The 13057-nt window shown below is 36.0% G+C and overlaps 1 long non-coding RNA gene across 1 annotated transcript in view; it reads right to left on the bottom strand.

The window, feature by feature from the left end:
* Window positions 1-4234: 4234 nt before the first annotated feature.
* Window positions 4235-13057, bottom strand: part of 1700001G01Rik (RIKEN cDNA 1700001G01 gene) — a 102052-nt gene continuing 93229 nt past the window's right edge. The window contains exons 7-8 of the long non-coding RNA NR_130158.1: window positions 12087-12399; window positions 4235-4655 (exon numbers count right to left, since the gene is read on the bottom strand). This is a non-coding gene — a long non-coding RNA (RIKEN cDNA 1700001G01 gene). The remainder of the gene's footprint in view (window positions 4656-12086; window positions 12400-13057) is intronic.

The following is a 13057-nucleotide window of genomic DNA, read 5'->3' as shown; positions in this document are numbered from 1 at the left end:
GACATAGAGCTTCATGGATGGAGCTCCTAAATCCTTCGATCTGTTCATAGACAGACATTATTGGATTAGCTGGACCACAGTCTGTAAGTTATTCTAATGTATCCCTTTTCTGTATATAGATGAATTCATTCCATAAGTTTTGTTACTCTAGAGAACCCTGATTAATGCAGATAATATGATAGGATTCCTTCCTTGAAAAGAGAGTAGCTGGCATAGACAGATGTTTTCTTACATCTCTCAAGTAAAAGGCATGCCACAAATAACCACTGGTAAAGAAAGACTGGCATGCTTGTGTGTTAGATGGTTTTCATGTCCACATGATAAAGGGTGTATCCTATAGAAAAAGGATAGAAAGTTCTGGAAGACAAGAGAAGAACTAAGAGCATTCATATAACATCCTGAAGTTGACCAGTATTGACACAAAAATGGAAAGTCAAATTCACAAGTAGTCTGATAAGTAAACCTGAAAATTCTTGCTAATGGAAATTCAGTTATACTTTATGTAAGACCAGTGGGTAGAGGGGAAAATCTGAAGAAATAGTGGTAAATTTCCTTTCTTGGTCAGCAAAGTGTACAACAGACCTGGAAGACATCTTTATTTAAAACCTCCATCCAAGCAACTGAAATCAAGTTAGTTATTTATAATTCTCACAGGCAATTTTGAAGCCCTTTTCAACTATTTTTAAAATCATTTTTCACTTAATGTTGGAGTTCACATACACTTTCCAAGGCAGCATGATTAGGTAGAAAGGAGTGAGCATCCGTTTGGTTCCGTAGACTTTCATACTTAATCCTGTCTGTTTCTGTGACACCACACGTGATTGATGCTGCTAGGCATCCTTGGGGTGACCTCACATAGTTAAGGTGCTTTTATTCTATCCCAGCTTTCATCACCTCTAATGGGACCCTCAGTTACACATTCTCTTTCATTCTTCGTTTTTTTTTTTTTTAACAGAAGATACGCCTGAAGCACTTTCTGTGCTCATACAATCTCTCCTTTCAACTTTCTCTCTGAGAAAGAACTTTCACAAACTAGGTTAGATAAGAATATCTCAGCTGTAAATGTTGACAGAGAGAAGAAGCTCTGCAAGTTGAGAAAACAGCCTTAAAATGCCCAGTATGGTTCCTTTGAAAAGCACGGGCTTGCTGTCAAACTCCAGGGTCACTACTTTTCCATCTCACTTTTCAGAAAGGAAGCTCTTCAACTAATTGTCATATAAAGAGGACTCCAAGCCTATAATACTCAACAAAGTACACCTTAAAGCATAATTACCCTACAAAATGGTGCTGAAAATATTAGAGAAGTAAAATGCCTATCCTGCTATGGATACAAGTTGGTAGAATTAGGGGCAACTTGTCTCCCTGGGAATGTTGACTCTTACACTATTATGGACATTCTATCAGGTGATCTGAATAAATACACACATATCCCATGACTCAGAATTCATAAATATGCCCTTGCCAAAATTTATACAACAAAGCTCTCAGCTGTTTATCCAGAACTTGTGCTGGTAGGGTATCTAGAATATCCTTGATGTACCAAACTATAAGTAGATGGGTAAAATGTAGTCTGTTCTCTTCTATAATTATAAGAAAAATAGACACACATATGGTTGGTACTCAGATGAGTCTTAAGAACACAATGTTTCATGTGAGCTAAAAGGGTATATCACAACACTGTTTATGTAAACTGAGCTACATTGCAAATAAAACAATGTACATTTTGTGAAAATGAATAGCATAAAGGCCAATTAAACACACTGGAAAGTTAACTATGTGAAAAATGTAATGAAATTTTAATTGGACAAGAAAATAAATTTATCACATTTTATGTGATAAATGTCAATTACTTTCTTTCACACTTTATTCCTGGTTTCTCCTCATTAGTTCATTTTTTACTTAAACAATTTTTATACAATATATTTTTTCATAACCCTTCACCTCCTCCAAATTCTTCCAGATCCTCTCCATCTCCCTACAAATTCAAGTTCATGCTCTCTCATTTTTGATGGTATTTTCTTTTCATTTGCTCTCTTCTCCATTATACCCAGTTTCAAAATAAAAAATAAAAATTCCCAGGAAGTAGATATCCAAAATATAGGGCAGGACTGGGACATGACTCAAGGGGTAAACTACTTGCCAGAAAGCATTAGCATGAGAATTCATACCCCCAGAACACACATAATTGCTGAGTGGTCACATCCGCCAATTTGTAATCCCAAACCATGGTGGGCTCAGACCAGAGATTCCTAGAGTCGGTTTTTTATTGGGCTTGCTGAATCGGTGAATTCTGAGTTCAATTGATAGGTTATGCCTCAATACATAAGGTCAAAAGCAATTGAAAAGACATTTTACACCATCTTTAAGACCATACATGCATGTATACACCATTTGCACACTCACCCACATATATGTGAATACACAAACACAAGTCCACATGACACACATATACACATGAAATGTGCAAGGTGAAAATCTTTGAACTAATAGATGGTAGCCATGGCTGCCTATAAAGTGGCAACTATATAATCACAGGTAAGATTCATTTTAATGCTGAAGCACTATGTATGCTGCCATGATTTCCCAAACATTTGACTAATAGAACCATTCAGATGTTCATTTAATATGTACTCCAAACACTCCAAATCCTTTAAATGGTAAAAAAAAAAAAAAAAAAAAAAAAAAAAAAAAAAAAAAAAAAAAAAAAACCACTAAGTCTAGTGTATGGGCATATCACAAAAATATAAAAATGGTACATTTTATGAGAAAATTGTTATTGGCTTTCCCATGAGCAAACAAATAAAAATGGTTTTAACTTGTTTTCTGTTGACTAGAACATTGCTTTTAACTGGGATTTTTATAAAATAAAGGGTCATCCTATCATACCTAAAAATGAGGATGCATAAGCTACAGGAGTAAATATGACTTGCACAACTGTTCAAATTAATTAGTGGTAGAAATAGGTCTTGAAATTGAGTTGGCCAGATGCCTGATTGTACACTCTAAGCCATAACAGCATGTGTTGATATTTATTTATTTTTAAGGTAAATGGTAGATTTTAAAGTATATACAAAGTCGTTGTTTTTGCTTGTTTGTTTTCTTTCTTTTTCTGTCGAACATAATCAAGACTTTAGTTTTTAGAAAATAAAACAAATAGATAACTTGGACCTGGTCACTTAAATGGAGAAAAAAAGGATCCATTTCCAAATCATAACCTCCATTTTCAAATCATAACCTATATCTTGTTTGACCTCATTTGACTGTGTTTACTTATTGCTTAAGAACAGATTCATTTCCCATGTGAAGGATCAGATCACCCAGATATCTGAGAAAATTGTCACAACCTTCCATTTGCTTAAGGCTGTAATTATCTCAAAAGCCTGAATTCAAAACTAGTGGAGCAACTAACTGTCCTTTGGGAGAAAAAGAAGTTGATCCTTGTTACAGTCAGTGGCTAGACTATGTGGAAGGATCTCAGGTTAAAAATAACATTGTCTATTCTTAAATGATGCTCTAGAGGTTTCTATTCTCAGAAGGACTCTGAATAAAATTGTTTTCAGAGTAAGTTCAGTTACTAAAGCATAACTAGATGTACTGAGGATGAGTTTGACTGAGGAGGGCATAATATGATAAACAAGAAATATTAAGATCTATTTCCAAAGTGGAAGAAAATAGGCAAGTTTCTTATGAACTTCTTTTGTTTAATGTCTCAAGTAAAAAGATATCAAACATAATGTAGTTTTCTTATTCAGAATGACAGATAATGAATCATAAATGATTCACAGGAAGTTATTTTGAATTATAAATAAAAGAAGATATGATGATATGTGTGATTCAGATTTAAAGGATGGTATATAAGAGAGCTTCATCATTCAGCATTGGGCAGTATTGGCTGCAAACTGAAGGAGATTTTTCAGTTGAAATCAGTCTCTATGTACAGCTATTTTTACTTAAATGTGCATCAAAACTTTTACTTCCATCCCCATCCCTGTCCCCCCCCCCCAAAAAAAAACACAATGGTCAGAAGATTCTGAAAATAAGAAATTGTTTATGGACTCAGGGAACTAAAGAAGGTGTTTGTCAATTTAAATGAGATAAGATAAAGAGAGAGGTGAACCAAAGAGACTATGAGACCAGAGACTATTCGAGATCTTTTTAAACACTCCTTCCTTTAAAAAGCACACAGGTACCATGACACTGCCAGGAAATTCCAGCACAAAACCCCACATCTCTGAACTGGAACAACTGTTTATTTATCTTCACCTGTTTTTTTTTTTTTGGCTTTCATGGGATGGGTGGCTGGATACTTAAATTCATCATAATGGCAAACCAGTGGACTTCATTCTGCCCAGCGTTCTGTCTGGAGTTCTTCATTGAGATTTTTTTTCTTTCGTGGAGACTATTTTTTACCCTGAAAGGAAAAGCAGGATTCCATCTTCTCTTATTTTTCAAGAAGTGAGCTGATGCACCCTCCAAAATGCCTTGACAATGTTGCCTTTCGTGTCCTTTGCATGATGTTTTTAACACGCAGTATGTTCTAATCAGTTTTCCATTTCAATGTTCAAGTGACAATGTAGACCAGGAATTGTTTCTTTGAGCAGTCTTTAGTGTTTTCTTAGTACATGCTGCATTGGAATGCCTATTTGCATTACAATCTGCACCAAAACAAATTAAAAAAAAAAAACATAAACAAAAAACTGCATTTCCAATGAAACACCTAAGAGCACATTGAATTTGCAGAAGCATTTTATAAAAGACAAGGGTCTTCTTTAAGATAACGAATGAAAGTTATAAATTAAAATGCAATACAATGTATATACTTATAATGGGATGCAAAATTGAACATTAATTTAGAATATTTATGTGGGATGACTAAATAATTCATAATAAACTACAATGTTGTTAAATTACAATGTTAAAGTAAGCATTCTATAAGCATCCCAAAATCTAGAAAAGATGCAATACATTTCTCTTCACTAGCATTATAAACACTTTTACAGTTGTCCTCACATTTTGTCTAAATTCTTTTTATGTGACAAACTTATAATATCTTCTAAAATTATAGACAATTTTATTTTTCCTCAATAATGGGTACAGTAAAGTTTACTTATTGTTATTAAAGGATGTTATCAATTTGTTGAAAACTGTCAATTTCTTTCATAATTAGACTCCTATTTGGAATAATTTAATATTTCAATATAATAATTAATACATTAATATACATATATTAACATTTATAACTCTTTACCATTTTTATATTGTCATGATTGGGAAAGGATTTTCATAACCTTGGTCTTGAACCTTCTAGTAGCATTGATTGGCTATGTGGAGTATGTTCTAAGTGAGAGGAACTATAGTTAAAGGGAATGGTAAAACGCTTGAGTTTATTCCAGTCTGTTTTCAGATTTCCCTTACCACAGTCTCCCAAGTGCCAGCAGCTAATCAAAATCAACCAATGAAAGAAGACATGCCAAAGAGAAAATCTGAAAGTGAAAGTTGTGCCAAAGTGAAACTAATTCCAGTGAAAACTATATCAGTTTGGAAGAAGGAAAGTATTACCATGGAGCACAGAGCTAAGGCCCTTTCCTGAAATTTAGTAGGGCTTCATGCAGATAAGGAGCCTTGAAACATGTGTCTTTGCAATCATAGGTCTACCACCTCAGCCAAGAGCAATAAGTTGGTTCCAGGACTTAGTGTCTGTGGTTGAGACTTGTTCACTACAAAGTTGCTATTGCTTCTGATGTTTCCACTAAATTAGAAAATAATATGTTTAAATAAAGAAAACATTGTTCCTTGCACTAATGTTTGAAATTCAACTGTGAAATAGCATAGCCTTTAAATTCTTTCATTTATACTTAAAAGTCGGTTTTAATGATAAAAAATCTTTTCATACATATTTCTTATTTTTTTGTAGAATATAATTACATTATTTCTCCTTTCCTTGCTCTCTCTCCAATCTCTACAGGATATCCCACCTTGCCCATGGCCTCTTTTTCATTCATCATTGTTACATGCATATGTGTGTGTATACATATGTACACATACAATCCTAGATACATAAACACAAAAACAATCTGCTCAGTTTGTATAGTATTACTTGTATGTAGCTGTCAAGGCTGACCATTTGGTATTGGATAACCAACTGGTGTGCTCTTCTCAGTGAAGACTATATCTCCCACTCTTGTCTCTAGTTCTTCATGTAAGGTTGAGGTTTCCCGGACTTTCCCGGATCTATTCTTGCATATCTATTGTTGAGGTCCTAATTCTACTAAAGTTTAGGCAATTTTCTTGATAGAAATTTATGAGTGTAGTTTTATTAGGAGAAAAAAATCTCACAGCACATTCCCTGATCTTCTCTCTGGCTCTTATACTTTTTCTGCCTCTCTTCTGTAAACTTCCTTGAGCCTTATGTGGAAAAGTTGTATTGTTGATAGTTATGGAGACAGAACTCCACATGGATATATTCTACTTGGTGGTATTTTTTTCTGTAATATTCTACATTTTTCACAAAGAAAGTTTTCTGTATGTATGCAGTGGTAAGTATAAGAACATACATTTATAACACAGGTAGGTATTATGCTAGCTTATTTTCCCCATTAATTAATTAAATTATTCACTTTACATCCCAATTGCAGTGCCCCTCCTCCCAATACCCCCTCACATAGCCCCTTCGCATCCTCCTCCCCTTCTCTGAGAAGTAGGAGACACCCCCATGCGTACTAAGCCACTCAGGCACATCAAGCCACTGCAGGACTAGGTACATCCTCTCTCACTTAAGCCAGAAGAGAAAGCCCAGTTAGGGGAACAGGATCCACAGGCAACCCTTACCAAAAATTGGGCTTCTATTGTTTACTGTTGGGAATTTGTTAGATTATCTTTGGCTTTTAGAGGCAGCATTGTGAAATGGAAACTTCATTTAAACTATATATACATATTTATACACAGATTTACATGTATTTTAAGTATTTTAGGTAAGTAATATCCTTATGAGTATTTCAGACATCCTTACTGTTATTTTCCATCTTTTATTTTCCATTTGAATTTTAATGATAGAAATCTTAGTCCCCATGGTTACATTCAAGATAGATGACTTGCTTTTTTTTTCCAAATTAAACATAATGTACACTCTAAATAACAACACTAATAATAAATTTAACAAAAATTCAAAAACCAAGTAAAAACCCAAGATGAATGTGGTGGTTATAGATTAACAACATGTACAAATTCTAGGACTCAGTTTAACTGTAGAAAAGAATATTTTTTTGTGAGAAAATAAACAAAATCAAATGTGAAATTTGTAGGGTACTACATTATGCGGTGCTTATATTATTTTGAGAATCTAAAGAGCTAACACTTTTTATTGTTTTATAACAATGGTTTTATTAAATATTTAGGAATTTCATATAATGCACCCTGATCACATTCACTTAGGAGTCATCCAGGTCCCCGTACACATTTGCTTTTCCTCTCCTCCCCCCAAGAAAGGAAAAATAGAAATAAGAGGAGAAGAAGAAGGAGAAACTAGACACTGAGTTCAATTAGTGTTGCCCATGTACATCTTTATCACAGTCTTTAGAGCTCTCTTCTATGGCTTCCTGTCAAGAGTGTTTTAATTTGGGGGAGAAGGGGAAGTCCTCACAAAATCCTTCAGTGTCTCTAATACTCAACTGAATTTGTAGTCATCTGCACCACTGCAAAAGAAGTTTCCTTGCCTATTACAATCAGCTGCAGCAAAGCTCACACTTATCACAGGGCCTCAAGAGGTGCCATAGATCATAGATGTTAACATGGCCTCCTATAGGAGCACAAACCATGCATATCCACATGAACCACAGGCACCAATATGACCTGGGAGAGCAGCATGGATAACTGACACCTATATGGCCTCTGGTGGCAACATGGACCGTGGAAGTCTTTCCAGGCAACCCAACTCAGAAAATGAACAAATCTCCACTTCAAACATTCTGTCATTGCCCAAGCCAGTGCAATTGTATGGCTGGACCTGAAGTTTAGTACTAGAGCCTGCACAAGCTTCTGTTGGCCCTACTCAACAGGAACATGGTCCTGTACCTCTTCAGCATCACTCCCACACCTGTCCCCAAGTGGTGGTGGTGGTGGTGGTTGTTGTTGCTGCTGCTTGTTGCTGTTGTTTGATTGATTGGTTTTTGGTTTTGTTTGTTTAGGTTTTTGTTTTTGATTTTTTTTGTTTGTTTTTTCCCAAAGAGCTTTACATGCAAATACTTATTGCAATGAACCATTGGTCTGGTTCAAGATTGTGGTTTCTGAAGCACCATAAATACTGGATTATCATTGAAATTCACCTTGGATACCCTGTTTTTTGGCCAGAATCAGAGTGATGCTGTGGCTAGGCAGGGTATCGGGAGGCAGAACCCAAATACACTCCAAGCTGCTACATATCTCCCTGACCTTAGTACCAGCTGCTTTGAGGCTCACTAGGTAAAGCAAATTTGCTTGCACCCACTTGCCAACACCAGAGCCCTATATTCTCCCCATCCCAGATGAGTGAGTAGCTCTGGCTGAGTGTGGAGTGTGGTTTCCTGCAGAGGAGGGGAGAGCACGCAGGTCTCGGGGACAGGTGTGGAGTGTGGTGGCACACAAGGATAAAGGACTTGCCCTATTCAGTAAGGACATGTTCTTTGTCTGTTATGGTCTGGTGGGGGAGAGGCGTCCATATCACTCGCATCCTCTTCCAGGCTGTTTCACTGGTTTTGCACCCATGGCTCTGCTCTGCTCTGCTCTGCTCTGCTCTGCTCTTTCCAATTTTGTGAATTTCCTGAGTCCACTTTTCAAAAGCATCTTTCCATAGGACCTACTTATTTTTAGTTGTTCCAGAGGTACTGTGGGCAGTGCAGAGTCCTGTATGGGTCTTTCAGGCTCCTTGGAGCCCAAGTGTGCCTATGGTCACTGACATCTTACCTTTTGTCCACTTGTTTTGACATGGACAATAAAATTATCTGTGTTGAATTTGATAAATAAAAAAGAAGGAACCAAAGAAGAAACAAGCAGATGGAATCCTGTGTGGAAAGCACAAGGGAGAACCTTGAATAAGGGTGGAAATTGAAAACCCACCCAGGCGCTGTGGGTGTTCCCTGGGCTCACAATGATATAGTTAAGGAACAATGAAGACTGCTGTAGGCAATGACTGAGCTCATTCACACATTTAGGCAATTGTGAGAAAATGATCATTGACAAGAAAAGAGTGAAAAATAACCTTGTTTTGTTTCACCCTGTTCTGTTAGTCAATAAAGAATTATTGAGCTTTTTTACATGCCAGAAACCTGGAGGAAAACATAATAATGAGACAAGCCCACAGTTTTGCAAGAATAAGTCAGTAACTAAAAACCAATGAGTTGCTAAAGCAAACTAAGATAATGGTCAGTCCTAGTGCTGTACTTGTCATGATTATAACACTACATTGCAAGTGACTCATCGGTCTCAAAATCACACATTGCTACTGAGTCTAAAACCACCAGGCTTGAATTTATTGGAAATGACTATAGAAATTATTTAAATGACAATATGTAAAACCATTGAACAAATTCTTGTAATGCATACTCAGTGTAATTATGTTTTTGCCAACTTCTATTTGTTTATTTAAATTGATTAAAAAAAAACAAAATGAATGAAACCAGGTGAGATTAAGATATATTAAGATCCAATGTTGAAGAGAGGTCTTTCTTGGGAAATCTGATAAAGAACACTGGAAATACCTCACAGACACACAAAAGTGCTCAGAATATCAACAGAATTGAGCTGCTACTAATTCTTCCCAGAGTATCATATTGTTCACCCTGAGAACTTACTTGCTTGCCAACTGCATGAGTCCACTCAATCCAGAAAAGGTTTTTATTCACCTTAACCTTCCTTCCCTTGGTTATGAATGGCCAGCTCTTCATCATAATCTTACTAATCATTGCCTCAGAACCTGGGATATAATCAGTCCCCGAGATTGATAAGAGTTCACACTTGGAGTACAGAATAGAAGAGAAGTTATCTTCTGCAAAGTCATCTGCATTATTCCTCCAAAGAGTACAACAATATAAGAGATTATTCTTTTTCAAACTCAGTGTGGAACTAGCCTGACTGTATTTTTGTGGGTTGTATAATTACCTTACATCTTAGATATAATTCTTTATGATTGGCTATTATTTTAATGAAGGTGCACCATTTTAAAGTACTAAATTTGCTTTCTAAAAACTAAATATATGTATAAAATTGAGTTACAAGATGATGAAGAGTATTTGCTTAGCTCTCCCACTTGACATATTGTTAAGTTCAAAAGCAGAATAAATAAAAAATTTGCATAACATAGCTGTAAATCATGAGGAAAATTAGTCATCTAAGGAAATATATTTATCATTTTGAGGAGCAGAAACTATGAATCTCTGTCTCAAGAAACTGGTATACAGTAACAGTTACAGATTTGTAAATTATAATAACTAGAAGGGATTGATCTATGCCACAGAAAGTGATGCAAGGAAGGTGGAGATCCCATGGTGAATGCAGAAACCTGGAAGAAGTAACTGTTAGTATTTCCTGAGCATTCAAACTCTGTAAAACTCTATGCTAGGGCTGATCATGTATTATCTAGTGTACTCATAGACAACCAAGGTGATAGGTATTAAGATAATGTACAATTTCAGCAGAGTTTAGCTACCTATTCAAAGCCATACATTTTGTCTTGTCTTGAATTCAAACAGGGCCCTGGCTACAATTCCTGTTCCTCACTTCTTGCTCTGCTCTCTGAGCACACAAGATCAAGCTAGAAGGTCAAAAGCAAGCATGAGAAATGGAATTTCATAAATATGAAGCTAAAGCTGAGAAAAATGAATATAATGTATAGAACTGAACAATAGCCCACACACATTATCACGAATCCTTCAACAAGTATTTTTTAGACACCAGTCACCCATGATCGGAAGTTAGGTTTTAAAGAATTTTAAAATCACAAAACTATTCTTAAAAGATGGTTTATAGAAAGCTGGCAATCCCAGCATTTGGGGAGTTAAGGCAGAATTATAAATTCTAGATGGCTACAGAGTAAGTGTCTCAAATGTGCATCAATAACTGTATAGAAAATAAATAATTAAAAAGAGCCAAACTCTTCAGGAACATATATGTGTTTTTAAACTGCATTATTTTTGGCTGGAAATGGGAATTTGTGGTTTTTTTTATTTATTTCCTTTTTTCCCCACATTTTCACATTTTACATATTTTTCTCCTCTTATAGATTTCCACCATAGTAATTTCTTTTAGCTTACCTTGTTATTTTATTCCTGTGTTTGAATTCAATACTTTTATTCTTGGTTGGGAAATGTTAACCAGTATAATCCTGTTAATTATAACTTATTGAATTCTGTCTAAGACTATGAAATGTTCAGAAAAATCAACTGGACAATTATACTTCAATATCTTTGTTTCACCTACAATTATATGTAACTGCACAAAATAGGTCACTCTATAAAATATTAACCATGATGCTTGTAAGAATGAATTATAGGAATCTTCTTGTCTGATAAGGAATAAGTTTGTTTGTTTGTTTGTTTGTTTGTTTGTTTGTTTTCTGGATTGCCAGTGTCCCCAAGGATAACTTTGAAGAGCTACAAAGTCTCATATGTCTTTCTTCTTCCTGGGTAGGGCAGAACTCCTTAATGTGGATATAGTGATAATATAGTGGATTATCAGTTAGTATCATGATTATTACTCCTAGGTTGAAAATATTTGGTAGTGGAGTCATCTTAGTTATCTTTTCATCACTGTGCTTAGTACGTTGCCTACCATGGAGTTCACAGTCAGGAACTTTTGCTTTTCATGACATTGTTATTAATTATTTTGGGAATTCCACTACATGAACCTTGATTCCCACTCACTTCCAAGTCCTCCCAAGTCGGCCCCCACTCTGCTGGCCTCTCCCTGCCCCCCAAAAGAAGACAAGAAGAAGAAGGAGAAGAGGAGGAGGAGGAGGAGGAGGAGGAGGAGGCAGGGGACAAGAAAAAAATATGTCTCTGGAGCATGGTCAAACAGTAGGTGGCTAGATCCTTAAAGAACACTGAGGATTTCCTCACCTGCACCTCTTCAGAATCCATCAGCTGTGGAGAACTACACTTTAGGATCCTTATCACAACTTTTAGGATTCCCCTTCAATAGCTTTTTCTCTAGGCTCTTACTTATTTGGATCAGCATGAGGGTTGTCACAGAGGTCTTCTAAGTCCTTCTTTGTCAACTGTGATTCTGTAGTCAGTAATAACAGCAAAAGTAGCTTCTTTGCCCTTTACAGTCACAGGAACATGATCATGAACTTCTACAAGGTTTCTGGTGACAGTATGGATTTCAGACACCCACATGATCTCCGTCATATGCCACATACCTCAGCATGATCTGCAGTGGCAATAGAAACCACAGACATCAATACAGCTCTATGCCTCAGAATTGGCCACAGATACCATCATAGTCCTCAGTGGCAACACAAGCCAAGAACATTAATATGACCTCAGGTGGCATCTGGCAGCACAAACCACTCATATTAATATGTCTTTGGGCAGCAGATAGAACCCAGATATCTGCACGGCCTTCCATAGTAACATGAGCTACAGGAATCAACATAGCCCCAGGCTGCAGTAGAACCATGGACCCAGATATAGCCCTCTGCAGCAGCATGAACCATGTGTATCAATGTAGCCTCAAGAACTGTTCAACAATTGATGGGATGGAAGAACAATTACTAGTCTAACATGTTTATGACATTCAACAATAGCATAAAATACTATATAAAATATAAAATTCTATTAATAACAGCTTATTTTTTTCTTAGTTTGGTAAGATGAATGTTGATTGTTTTTCATAATTAGACAAATAAAATTGGCATAGTCTAAAACAGTCAAAAATGGTCTTATTATTGGGAAGAAATTAAAATGTTCTTGTGATTACAGAAGAAGAACACTTGATGCTTTTCTTTTCATGCCCCCCACCTGAGAATAAATAATTGAATATACAGATGAGATGACAAATGACAAAGTGGCAGATGATAAATAGGCAA

This window comes from Mus musculus, chromosome 18, assembly GCF_000001635.26.
Source record: "Mus musculus strain C57BL/6J chromosome 18, GRCm38.p6 C57BL/6J".
NCBI lineage: Eukaryota > Metazoa > Chordata > Mammalia > Rodentia > Muridae > Mus > Mus musculus.
This window is presented reverse-complemented; position numbering and strand designations above follow the sequence as displayed.